This window comes from Mixophyes fleayi, chromosome 2 (assembly GCF_038048845.1).
Source record: "Mixophyes fleayi isolate aMixFle1 chromosome 2, aMixFle1.hap1, whole genome shotgun sequence".
Lineage (NCBI taxonomy): Eukaryota > Metazoa > Chordata > Amphibia > Anura > Limnodynastidae > Mixophyes > Mixophyes fleayi.
Genome location: NC_134403.1, coordinates 93,796,780 through 93,810,342, shown reverse-complemented (window position 1 = coordinate 93,810,342; position 13,563 = coordinate 93,796,780).

Genomic DNA, 13,563 nt, shown 5'->3' with positions numbered 1-13,563 from the left:
CCAGTGTCTGTACCAGTGTATGCGTGCCCAGTGTCTGTACCAGTAAATGTGTGCCCAGTGTATGTGTGCCCAGTGTCTGTACCAGTGTATGCGTGCCCAGTGTCTGTACCAGTATATGCGTGCCCAGTGTCTGTACCAGTATATGCGTGCCCAGTGTCTGTACCTGTGTATGTATGTCCAGTTTCTGTACCAGTGTATGTGTGCCCAGTGTCTGTACCAGTATATGCGTGCCCAGTGTCTGTACCTGTGTATGTATGCCCATTGTCTGTACCTGTGTATATGTGTGCCCAGTGTAGTGGCCAGTGTCTGTACCAGTGTATGTGGGCCCAGTGTTTGTACCAGTGTATGCCCAGGGTCTGTACCTGTTTATGTGTGCCTAGTGCGTGTACCTGTAATTTCTGAAAAATTACTTGCCATAAGATGTCCAGGGACAGCACATCGCAGCCACAGTGTGGTCTGCAGTGCTGTGAAAAGGGAAGGGGCCATTAGAGAGGTGGTAGGGGCTGTGCTTTGTAACAATAAGCTGCATGGCCCCTACTTTGCTCTAGGTGGCCTCCTTAGGTCCCTTAACGCTAGTGCAGGTCCTGTCAGGAAGCATAAGATAGTGAGAGGAAGGAAGTGTGAAAGTGTTTGGATATATGGATGAAGATGTTGGAATAGTATGTGAGACAAAAATATGGCTCTGGATAGGGCTGAATTAATAAATAAAATGTTTTGTGGAGGTCAAAGCACATTAAAATGTTTCCGGGATAGTGTTAAGCATGATGATGAGATGCAATGTGCGATGGTAGTCATAAGATTTGGGTGTAGTATTTTAGGAAGTCTTGAAAGGCGAATAAAAGCTTGGAAGAAAGTGGTGAGAGTTTTAGATTTTTGGAGTATACACAAGCTGTCTATGACGAAGAAGTGCATAAAGTTTAGGCATATTACTGATGTTGTAAATGTGAGCATATAAAAAAGAGATTTTGATTAAAGAAAGTGAGGTATATACTGGAATATGAGCTATATTTCACAAGTACTAAGGCTGATTGGTACTAGTTATGGACGTTGAAGAGATTGAAATGGTAGTGGTATGATGTTATTGAGGAATTATTGAGGAATTTATTAGTATGATTTCAGTAACGTGTAAATGTTGGATTTTAAGGAAATAAAAAAGGTAAAGAGGTGTCGCACGGTACAGAGAATACTAGTAATATTAATATGTTGAGGTTGTAAGAACTGGAAATGTAGAAGAAAATTGAAACGAAAAGAATGACAAATAGGCAAATAGATATTAGGCCTCATTTCGAGTTGGACACATTTGCACAACGAATGTATGTAGGAAAAGATGCATGACATGCATGAGAATTGTTATGCTCATTTCATCGCTACCAATAAACATTGTCCAATGCGATTATTGTGGTTCCAACGCACAAATATATTTAATTGCAGAATATAGCAGGAGTTACAGCAAGCCATGCTGGAGCATATAATATATAACAATAAAACAGGAAAGTGTAAAAACCTGAATACATTACAAATGTGCTTACCCTGGGCCCAGGTTCAGATACAGTCATATTGTCTGTTGTCAGGAAGAGAGAACAATGGCCTAGCGAAGCTTGCTTATGCAGTGTCCGTTAACAAAAAAAAACACTGATGATGTCACTATGTACAAAGACAACAATCAGAGAGGTCTTCATTGGTCCAGGGTTCAGGTCAGTCCAGTATAATGTAAATCATAGGTCAGTTCAAATGATTCCTCTAATAAGGTGTGGCCAGCTCACTCCAACAGCTGAGCACATGTTGTGCCTAAGGAAACTAACCTAATCCAGTTTTTACCAACCTATTTACATTCCAAACAGAATATCATTTTGCGGATAGTAGCGGATTCCTGATGGTAATATGCAGATCAAAATTACACTAAACATGATACATTTCCTATATCCTGAGCCATAGATACCTTTAATATAATATAATTTATGAATAAATAATCTCTTCCATTTTACTCATAAATAAATGTAGATTGTAACCTTAATAAATGTGTACTATTTACAATTGTAAGTGCAAATGTAGATGTGTGTGTTATTAATCCGTGCAATCACATTATTACACGTGGCATACTAATCGCAATTGCACTGTAAAACAATATTAACCAATTTAGCTTACCTCATCCAATTATTTGACTTTCACAGTTCGCTGCTAATATTTGCGCCTGGTGCATATCTAGCATACAAGTGTGCATACTTGACAGTGGCTTAACAGTGTAGTAAATGCTAAAGCATCCTAACTCAGCTCAGTGTTAAAATAAATCTGCCCAGTATTTGTGTGCTACATGCAAAAGCACCTTTTAGCTGAATATGCTCCTAACTCTAAATAAAGTGAGATTTGCCATAAATTGGGTTGTGGCTGGATAGAGAATATGATGTATTCATTTTGCAGTTGTGAGTTTACATGTCAGGTATGGAAGCATTTGGATGGTTTATACAGGTGATTTAAGTTGTAGAATATGGTACTGTTTAGGTTTAGGGTGAGTGTAAGGATAAAAGAATCAGCACCTGGGATTATCTGCTGATTTTGGCACTATCCTATTTGGAGGCGAAACCAGGAACCCCCGCAAGGAGGTTTGGATTTCGCTGCGAGAGACGCGCAGGTCGCAGTTCCCCAGAAGAGCCATCATCGAGATAGATGAAGATAATCGGATGGTCAGGAGAGCCGAGGTCAAGCCATTTGGTCAATAGAGTCACTATGCCCTTAATTTTAGATCTTAGGGGCCCCCCTGTCTTAAGTGCCCCGGGCCCCCCGAAGCCTTAATCCAGCTCTGTATGTGTGATTGAAGCTTTTTGGGATGTAATGAATATGTCGCAGTACGTGTTAGGATGGGGAAGCGAGGGTTACATAAACACTCAGTGGCCACCTTATTAGGTAAACCTGTACATCTGCTCCTTAATACAAATATCTAATCAGCCAGGCCTATGGCAGCAACTCAATGCTGTATAAACCAAACACCAGAATGGGGAAATGACTTTGATTGTGGAATATTTGTTGGTGGTTTGAGTATCTCAGAAACTGCTGATCTCATTGGATCTTCACTCACAACAGTTTCTAGAGTTTACAGAGAATGGTGAACAAAACAAAAAATCCAGTGAGCGCCAGTTGTGTGGGCGGAAACACCTTGGGCCTTCATCAAGGCAATGCATACTGAGAGCGGCGTACGTTTGTTAAAAAACACACGTAAATTGACACTGCGTATGAATTCAGGTGTAGGTCTGCTGTGCACTACTACACAAAACACTGCATGATATGTCCAATACCTATGTGGAATATTCATTCGCAAATGAACGCACAGAAAAAGAAAACTTTTGAATTTGTTACCTGTTAATAATATAAGCAAAAAGTTGAAACAAAAAAAATATATCCTCCCCCTTCCCCCCACAAAATACATTTATCAGGATGATATTAATGTCTACGGAACATAAAATACATTTTTACAGTTGCTCCTGATTTCAAGCATACAAGACTGTCATCACTGGTACTTAGAGATACGGCAGAAAAACAAGTAACTTTGAGATGCCCAAAGCTTGATTCGGATGAGGCTGTGTGCACTCGAGTTTGGCGCGCCCTGACTGTACACTGACTATGGGCAAACATCCCTTCCCCGTGCCGTTCACTCCCAGAAATCATAGGCCGTAGTAAGTGTCTTTTATGTATGTAGATGCATTGAACGTTTCTACATTTAGTTGTGTATGGAACGGTTCTGCATGCGATGCGCACAAAATCGTCAGATGCCCGCCTTGATGAATCAGGCCCCTTGTTATGAGTGAGATCAGAGGAGAATGGCCAGACTGGTTCCATCTGACAGGAAGATGTAACCTAAATAACCAGGTGTTACAATAGTTGTATGTGTTATGGAAGTTTTCAGGAATAATTCAAAGACGACGTGTCTTCAGTATATGATCGGTTTATTCTTGTATGCGCAATACAGACCATTCAATTAACTTTGCAAGCATTTTATGCCCTAAAACCACAAATTAATACGTAGATAGAACATCATATAAGACTTTAACCAATAATATCACTCCACATGACAGGACCACTCAATATCACTCCACCCAGATACAGTCATAAATACAAGTAGACCTTGGCACATCTTATCTGGTGTAGACTTACAGTACCACAACTTCCCTGTTTCCCATCATGAACAATGGAGGGCACATTTCATTTTAGACAAGTTACGCTATATAACATATTTTAGACATGTTTCTTCATATACCTTGAGCAACACTGTCCAAGAGGCAGAAAAACAACTTAATTTCTCAATGTATGCGCTGTAGCTTGTTAACTCTTATGCGTCCTACTACTGTTTTATAACCAGATTTAATTCAACTTCCATTTGTGTGAATTGATTATCTATATTAGCAGGCGCAGGCTGGCAGGTATCAGCCCGTGCCATGTGATACGGCCGCTTGTGCACTGACGCGGCCGCAGCGCTTGATCCGGCCGCCGGTAATATTGAGCTAATTTTTCATCCAGGGTGGGGTGGGGGGGGGGGGGGCGGCCGGCCCGAACAGCCTTTAGAGACTGAGCGGCCCCCCTGCCCCTCGGTCCAGCCCGCCCCTGTATATTAGTATGCAGAAGAGCATCTCTGAATGCAAAACACGCTGATCCTTGGAGTGGATGGGCTACAGCAGAATACCACACGGAGTTCCACTACTGTGCTGAAAACAAAAAGAAAGCTGAAGCTACAGTTAGCACAGACTCACAAACACTGGACAGTTGCAGGCTGTAAAAATGTTGCCTTGTCTGACGAATCCAAATTTCTGCAATGGTGTGCAGATGATAGGTTCAGAATTTGGAATAAACAACATTAATTCATTGATCCATCCTGCCTTTTGGCAACAGTGCAGGCTGGTGGTGGTAGTGTAATGGTGTGGGGAATGTTTACTTGGCCCACGTTAGACCCCTTAATACAGGTTGAGCTTTTGTTTAAATGCCAGATTCAACCTGAGCATTGTTGCTAACCATGTTCTTTATGGCCATAGGCTAACCATTTTCTAATGGCTAATTAAAGTAGAATAATGCACCACAAAGCACAAGTCATCTGAAGCTGATCCTATGAACATAACAATGAGTTCAGTGTACTACAATGGCCCCCACAGTGACCAGATCGCAGTCCAATAGAACTCCTTTGGGATATGGTAGAAGGGGAATATTCATAGCATGAACACATTTGACAAATCTGCAGCAACTGCGTGATGTTATCATTTCAACATGGACCAGAATCTCTAAGGAATGTTTTCAGCGCCTTGTTGAATCCATGCCATGAATAATTCAAGGTGTTCTGGGGGCAAAGGGGGGTTCTACCCAGTACTATAAAAGTGGGCTGGGTGATGCAGAAGCACAGGTTACTGCCTTAAATCTATTTTTACACTTGGACTCTGGCTATGCTATTAGGATGTGCCCACACTCAAAGAGTCCGTAACGGACAATTATACTCATTTACAAGTGTTAGAGGCAATGATGGCAGTGCATGGGATCGAGGAGGCCCAGTCTGACCAAACAAGGTTTGGATGCATACTGCACACAAAGACCTATCAAGTGAAATTCAAGACCAAAAGTGGAGGACATTCCATATAGAGTTCGCTAGTCACATCATGGTGGATTGTTCCTTGTGGATGGAAGTCCAACAGGTGACGTCCATGTAAGAAATGCAGGACCTTGTAGTGCTGGAGCAGCTACCGCTGAAGATCGCTCCAGAGATTAGAGAGTGGTGTTAAACCATAAACCTAACAGCCCCAGAGAAAGCAGCCACCCTAATGAATGAATTTGTGGCCAATCGTCCCAGGTGACGAAGACTGGTGGGATGAGAGAATGTACCCCAGAGGAGGTTCATCCAAAGCCCTGAGGGGCTGGCCTCCAGTGATTTCAACAGAGAATTCCCGCATTGAACCCCATAGCACCAGGTTAATTTAACCACTGGACCCCAGAGTTGCCAGACTAGATTTCAGGTGCAAACGGGCATATGCAACAGGACAGCCCCAGCAGTAGGGGACTCCTGGCCACATGATCCAGGCCCCCTATGGTGGCTTACTTTCAAGAGGACATTATTATTATAAACATTTACTGTTCCCCAGAAGAGCTTCATTACCCCAGTACGCCAGAGGCGGAGGAGTTAGTTTACCAGGTATAAATGTTAACGGGAGTGGGGAGGTCTACCCCTCCCCAACATGCAATTGGTTTGGGGGAGAGTAAAAGGTTCAAGGCTCATCTTAATCAGTATGCATCTTGCACCAGCCCTTCAGCAGTCACAACAGATATGGCTCCTGACATATGCTGCTGTGTTCAGACCAGGGCCGGACTGGCCATCTGGCACTTCTGGCAAATGCCAGAAGGGCCGATGGCTGGATGGGCCGGCCCGACTCCTCCCGTCTTCTTGGTGGCTGGTTCCTCCCCAGGAACCAGCAACCTCTGCTGCGCGCTCTTCAGCTCCCTCCCCCGTTATGCTGTGCAGTTACACTGGTGAGTTTCCTGGGTTTTTTTTTCTTTACTGAAGGGGGGGTGGGTGCCCGCGATTTTCGTGCGGGGGGGTAGGGGGTCGCGGGGGTGCCGGCGATTTTCGGGGGGGAGGGGGGTCAAGAGTGTGGAAGAGCCATGGGGTGCTGGGATAGGGGGTGAGAGAGCCAAAGGGGAAGAGGTGCTGTGAGAGAGCCAGGGGGTGCTGGGAGAAGGGGTGAGAGATCCAGGGGGTGCTGGGAGAGGGGGTGAGAGCAATAAGTGCTGGGAGAGGGGGTGAGAGAGCCGAAGGGGGTGCTGGGAAAGGGGGTGAGAGAGCCAAAGGGGAAGAGGGTGCTGGGAGAGGGGGTGAGAGAGCCAAAGGGGAAGGGGGTGCTGGGAAAGGGGGTGAGAGAGCCAAAGAGGAAGAGGTGCTGTGAGAGAGGTGAGAGAGCCAGGGGGTGCTGGGAGAAGGGGTGAGAGGGCCAGGGGGTGCTGGGAGAGGTGGTGAGAGAGCCAGGGGGTGCTGGGAGAGGGGGTGAGAGCCAATAAGTGCTGGGAGAGGGGGTGAGAGAGCCGAAGGGGGTGCTGGGAAAGGGGGTGAGAGAGCCAAAGGGGAAGAGGGTGCTGGGAGAGGGGGTGAGAGAGCCAGGGGGAAGGGGGTGCTGGGAGAGGGGGTGAGAGAGCCAGGGGGTGCTGGGAGAGGGGGTGAGAGCCAGGGGGTGCTGGGAGAGAGGGTGAGGGAGCCGAAGGGGGTGCTGGGAGAGGGGGTGAGAGAACCAAAGAAGAAGGGGGTGCTGGGAAAGGGAGCGAGATAGCCAAAGGGGAAGTGGTGCTGTGAGAGGGGTGAGAGAGCCAAGGGGTGCTGGGAGAAGGGGTAAGAGAGCCAGGGGGTGCTGGGAGAGGGGGTGAGAGCCAGGGGGTGCTGGGAGAGGAGGTCAGAGAGCCGAAGGGGGTGCTGGGAAAGGGGGTGAGAGAGCCAAAGGGGAAGGGGGTTCTGGGAGAGGGGGTGAGAGAGCCGAAGGGGGTGCTGGGAAAGGGGGTGAGAGAGCCAAAGGGAAAGAGGTGCTGTGAGAGGGGTGAGAGAGCCAGGGGGTGCTGGGAGAAGGCGTTAGAGAGCCAGGGGGTGCTGGGAGAGGGGGTGAGAGAGCCAGGGGGTGCTGGGAGAGGGGGTGAGAGAGCCGAAGGGGGTGCTGGGAAAGGGGGTGAGAGCCAAAGGGGAAGGGGGTGCTGGGAGAAGGGGTGAGAGAGCCATGGGGTGCTGGGAGAGGGGGTGAGAGCCAAAGGGGAAGGGGGTTCTGGGAGAGGGGGTGAGAGAGCCAAAGGGAAAGGGGGCGATGGGAGAGGGGGTGAGAGAGCCAAAGGGGAAGGGGGTGCTGGCAGAAGGGGTGAGAGAGAGCCATGGGGTGCTGGGAGAGGGGGTGATAGAGCCAAAGGGGAAGGGGGTTCTGGGAGAGGGGGTGAGAGAGCCAAAGGGGAAGGGGGCACTGTGAGAGGGGGTGAAAGAACCAAAGGGGAAGGGGCGCTGGGAGAGGGGGTGAGAGAACCAAAGGGAAAGGGGGCACTGGGAGAGGGGGTGAGAGAGCCAAAGGGGAAGGGGGCGCTGGGAAAGGGGGTGAGAGAGCCACGGGGAAGGGGACGCTGGGAGAGGGGGTGAGAGAGCCAGGGTGGTAGGGGTGCAGGAAGAGGAGTGAGAGAGCCGGGGGGTAGAGGGTGCAGGAAGACGTGTGAGAGAGCCAGGGGAGTAGGTGGTACAGGAAGATGTGTGAGAGCCAGCGGAGAAGGTGGTACAGGGGGTTAAATGAGAGGGATCAAGGAGAAGATGGTGCAGGGGCATAGGTAAAAGAAAGTGTAAAGGGAGAGACATCTTAAGAATTCGAATGTCAGGGATGCAGCTATCATAAAGCACAAGTAGTAATGAAGAATGGAAATGCACAGAGGGGACAAGTGTTAAAAAAAATAAAAAAATCAAGCCTTCATACTCCATTCACTTATATTTTCTATACCCCCACTCCTAAATTTCTGCTTCGACCACTGCCCTCTGTTCCTGCTCCCGACTGCCTGTGTGAGCTGACAGCTGCTGATCCCTCCTCGCCCAGCGCGCCCAATAGGAGAACAGAACACAGGATGCCATAATCAGGTAAGTTCATATATTTTCTCGTGTGCAATGTGTTTTTAACCATCCTTTCTTGAACTGGGGACACTACAGCGTATCCAATAATGTTTAACACTATGTATTGCTCATTATTGCACTGTAATGTTTTTTGGATATTTATCTGTACAGAGATTTTTAATTAAGAGGAAAAAAACATTGCTTGTCATAAATTTTATCTGTAATTGTGTCAATATATCTATTTTTGTTTGCATTGTAAATGATGTATTAAGCTGCTCTTGGGACTCACACTCAGTATTTGATATGCTGTACCAATTTTTATTTGTTAATGAATTTTTGTCTGGGCTTTACTAATGATTTGGGGGCACTACTATGGCATCATGTTATTTGGGGTCACTATTGTGGCATAATATGATTTGGAGGCACTACTGTATGGTATATGTTTTGGGGGCACTACTATGCCATAATATGATTCGTGCGCACTTCTGCATGACCAAATATGATTTGAGGGTAATACTATGTGGCATAATATGACCTTGGGGCACTACAATGTGGCATAATATGAACTGGGCACACTACGGTGTGGCATCATATGAACTTCTGCCAAAGGCAAGTCTTTCATTGTTGAATATGATGGGAACCCAAAGAAGTTGCTGTATCGGAGCCCAAAATTCCTATTGTCAGCCCTGCCTGTGAGTCAAGGGGGTAGACGTCTCCAGGTTAATAATCTAAATGTTTCCTATCTAATCAAACTGATGGATCACATCCAATTATTTCTCACCCACCTCCTCTATCCCCCTTAATTTATATACTGTGTTATTTAAAATGAATAGAAAAGACGCATATCCAATTACTGTAGTAAAACAAAAATATTTTTCTCTGACATTTTGCTGTAGATGGAAATACTTTTAATGCGGCCGTGTGGGTTCAACTGATCATTCAATAGTTATGTTTTTTTTAGATATCTGTTAGTTCTATTTCATGTGGAATGATTCATGAAAATTCTGCCATTACTATTTAATTGAAGGAAAAGGGTACCTGTTACCTATATGTGTGTGTAAGTACTCTGTTCGTTGTTGCTATTTTGTGGGAGATTTGAAAAAAGCAAAACATTGTTTCCTACAGTGGCGTCTGTATAATTGGTGGTATTGCTGTAGTATAGGGTGGCGTGCTGGTGGCAATGTTGTAGTGTGTTTGGGGCTTAGTATTGCTAATAAGTATGATAGGTTATTGCTGTAATGTGGGGGGTGACGCTGGATGCTGTAATGTGGGGGGTGATGCCGGTTGCTGTAATGTGGGGGTGATTGATGTAGTATGAGTGTGTGTGTGTGTGTAGGGGGTTATTTATTGCTGTAATTTGGGCACTAATAATGTATTGTCATGGTATTTATTGATGTAATGAGGGTGATAACAATCTAATGTTGAGGGTCATTAGGATAAATAAATACCCCCCACACACACACTCATACTACATCATGTTGTACTGCACCAGCAACGTGCACTGCGCCAGCATCAGTGTGCAACGATATAGTGCATAGAGCCCACAACAGGTGGGCCTGTGTGCTTTAAATGCCAGGGCTGATTTTTAGTCCCAGTCCGGCACTGGTTCAGACTCAACCCGATTTGAGCAAACAAGCCTTTATTGTACACTGTCTATTCTTATCCACCCCTTTCCTCTCCTTTCCCACATCTCTAAACTCTGATCTTACAAATCGCTGGTCATCTCTGACGATTTGCTGCAATGTCAAACACTCCAGTGTTTAGCTAACTCTCCTGTGTTTCCTAGCTGTGTGATTAGCAAACACATCACTGTTACCCTGCCCTGCCTATACAGCTGTTTAGTTTAAAAATAGAGAAATGTTAAAAAAAAAAAAAATAATGCATGTTGTCCCCCCGTCCTACCACTATTAACCCTTATGCTGCCAGCCTACTGCAGGTTGAGTGAAAATTGGGGAAAAAATTGCGTGGGGTCCCTCCGATTTTCATGCAACCAGCACTAGGCAAAGCAGCCAGGGTGGGTGGCACTTTAGCAGAGGGACACGCGGCAGGGGTCCCACTGCCATAATGACAACCAACCCCAGGATGTGCAGCGCTGGGCTGGATTCCCTAGGGAGTGGGGTCCACCATAAAAAATGAGCAGGCCCCCCATCTAGGAATAACCAGCCTAGTACTGAAAGCACTAGGGCTCTTCCCACCCCATGGGCTGCAGTTTAATACATCTGGCAACTTGGGGACTAAAATCTATCACCTGCGATTTAAAATTGCTGAAAAAATCGGACCTTAATACATTTACCCCCTGGTGCTAAATCAGTAGCATTCACTTTTTATAATTATGCCTCCCTCCATCCCCAACATTAATAATAATAATATTCACATTTGCTAAATAGATCTATTGCCCCACCAATAAAATAATAGCTAACAGATTTAATTAATAGACCTATTTCCCTCCAACCAGCCCCAACATTAAATTAATAGTATTCCCATTTAATATATAAACCTATTTCTCTCCATCCAAACAGCCCCAGCATTAAATTAAACAGCATTTAACTTTAACAAATATAATTTTTTCCCAAAACCATCCCCAGCATTAAATAATTCATATTCAAATTTAATAAATAGACCTCCTCCCCAAAATCAGCCCCATATTCAATTAATAGCCCCAAACTACCCCAGCATTAAATTAAAGTTCCCGACACCTCACCTTAAATTAATAGACCACTATTAAATTAAATATCCCCACCAATATATTAATTATATTGTATAACTACAAGCACCAGCATACCCACGGCAGCGAGGGCATGTTGGCACTTGGAGAACCACAAGTGCCAGCATGCCCTGACATCCCTGGCTTGCTGGGACCTGTAGTTCCACAAAAAAAAAAGTTAAATAAACAACATCACCCTCATAATTACCACATACATTTATTAAAAATAAAAAAGCCACAATAAACACTCTAACCACCCTCATTTATACCACATATATTTAATAAAAATAAAAATACCCCAAATACTCACCAAAGTATGTCTTCTTTCTTGTCCAAAGTCTCCTTGCTTGCCCCAGTCCCATAGTAATTATACCTTCCAATAGTCCGTGCTTGCCCCAGTCCCAGAATATTTATACTTCCAAAAGTTTTGCTTGGCCAATCTCTTCTTGATTTCGCCCAAGAGGGGCCCCTTGTTGATAGAAATCTTCTTTGCTTCGGCCATGAGGGCCCCATATTTGTACTTCCAGACTCTTTAATCTTGATTGCAGAAAAATAAAAAAACTCTGGACGCGCCTCTAACACCTCCTACCTAGTAGGAGGTCCGGTACGCAATGAACTTAAGTAACCTGTATTTACAGTATTACAGCTTACGCAAGTAGCGTAGCGCATGTGCAATGAGCTATGTTACTTGCGTAAGCTGTATTTACAGTATTACAGCTTACGCAAGTAGCGTAGCGCATGCGCAATGAAAAAACTACAGTAGAGAGGTGATATTATATGTTCTGTTTAATCAAATTTTTTTTTGCAAATAATTACAGATTGTTGAGTCTACAGGTGCCTATACACATTGAGGTTTTGACAGTCAACTAGGCTGTTTTTAGATCTAATTAGCTAGAAATTGCAGCATATGTGGACATAAAAAGTATGCTGAATCAACATTTTATAGTAAACATTTAGTTGTTGATCAAGGGAGGTTGTTCTAGTGAAGGGAGACAGCACTGTAGAAATCTTGGATTCTGGAATGGAATAAGGTGATCAGAGTGGAGGAGAGGCGACGGTCATTGGCCAAGCGCAGGGAGCGGGCAGCAGGGGCGCACGGAGGATTTGTCAGGGGGGGGTTTCCTCCGCCCCCCGGAAAAAAAGAAATAAATCTAGAGACGTTTCGGCTGCACTGTAGTATACAGCAGCCGCGGCGCTGTCAAAGAAGCGTCAGCGGTGGTGCTGTATACAATACAGCACCGCCGCGGACGCTTCTTAGACAGCGCCGCGGCTGCTGTATACTACAGTAGGGCACTTGTAGGGCACTTTTTAGCGGAGGGGGGGGGGGGTTCTGGAGACCCAGAAACCCCCCCTGCGTGCGCCACTGGGCAGAAGTGTGAATGGAGAGGAGGTTAGAGATATAGGGAGCAGTAGAGTAGGAGAGAGTGTTATAGGTGATGGTGAGGAGTTTACAACGGTACTGCATTATATATTGCTGCGATATGCAGCGATACATAATGAGTGTTACTGATGCATAATAATTTATAGATCCCTTGGTTTGGTCAGTCAGCACTTGAAGCAGCCTATCATGGTCTTTGAGAGGCAGTATTATACTTGGTCCTTAACTAGGGCTGTGCAAGAGGGGTGACCACCCAGGACGCAACAGCGGAGCCGGATTAACCCGAGGTCTAACTGGGCTATAGCCCAGGGGCCTCAGGCATCCAGTGGGCCCTTCAAAGTCCTCAGCAGCATTATTGATCGGTCCGGGGGCGGGGGTGCCCCCAGCCCGATCAATGCTGCTGAGCACTGTCAGTGCAGTCCTTCGTCCCCGGCGCTCAGTAATCTGCTTACTGAGGAGACTCGCGAGAGAACTCTCGCAAGATCTCCTCAGTAAGGAGCTTACAGCGCGCCGCAGGAGGAGAACTCCACTGACAGGTAAGCGCTTGGGGGGGGCCTCATGGGGGGCGGTGGGTGGCTCACATTGCGGGCCTCACGGGGGAATGGAGGCCCCCTTAGCCCAAGGGCCTCCATTCCCTTAATCCGGCCCTGCACAACAGTGAAGGGGGACGCAATTTATGAATATTTTAGGTTTGTTCACACGTGCAATCCCGTCATTTGGGAGATCTATGCAGTAAGGTCAGACTGACAAACATTCCAATACAGTCATCAGGGGATCAAGTTAATTTTAAAAGTAGCTAGTGTGGCAATCATTGTCAAGGTGTCCTTCTTCTGTGTACGAAATGTTGACATGTACAAACATCTGAAACAATGTATCTGGATGGGGTCCATCACTGTATGT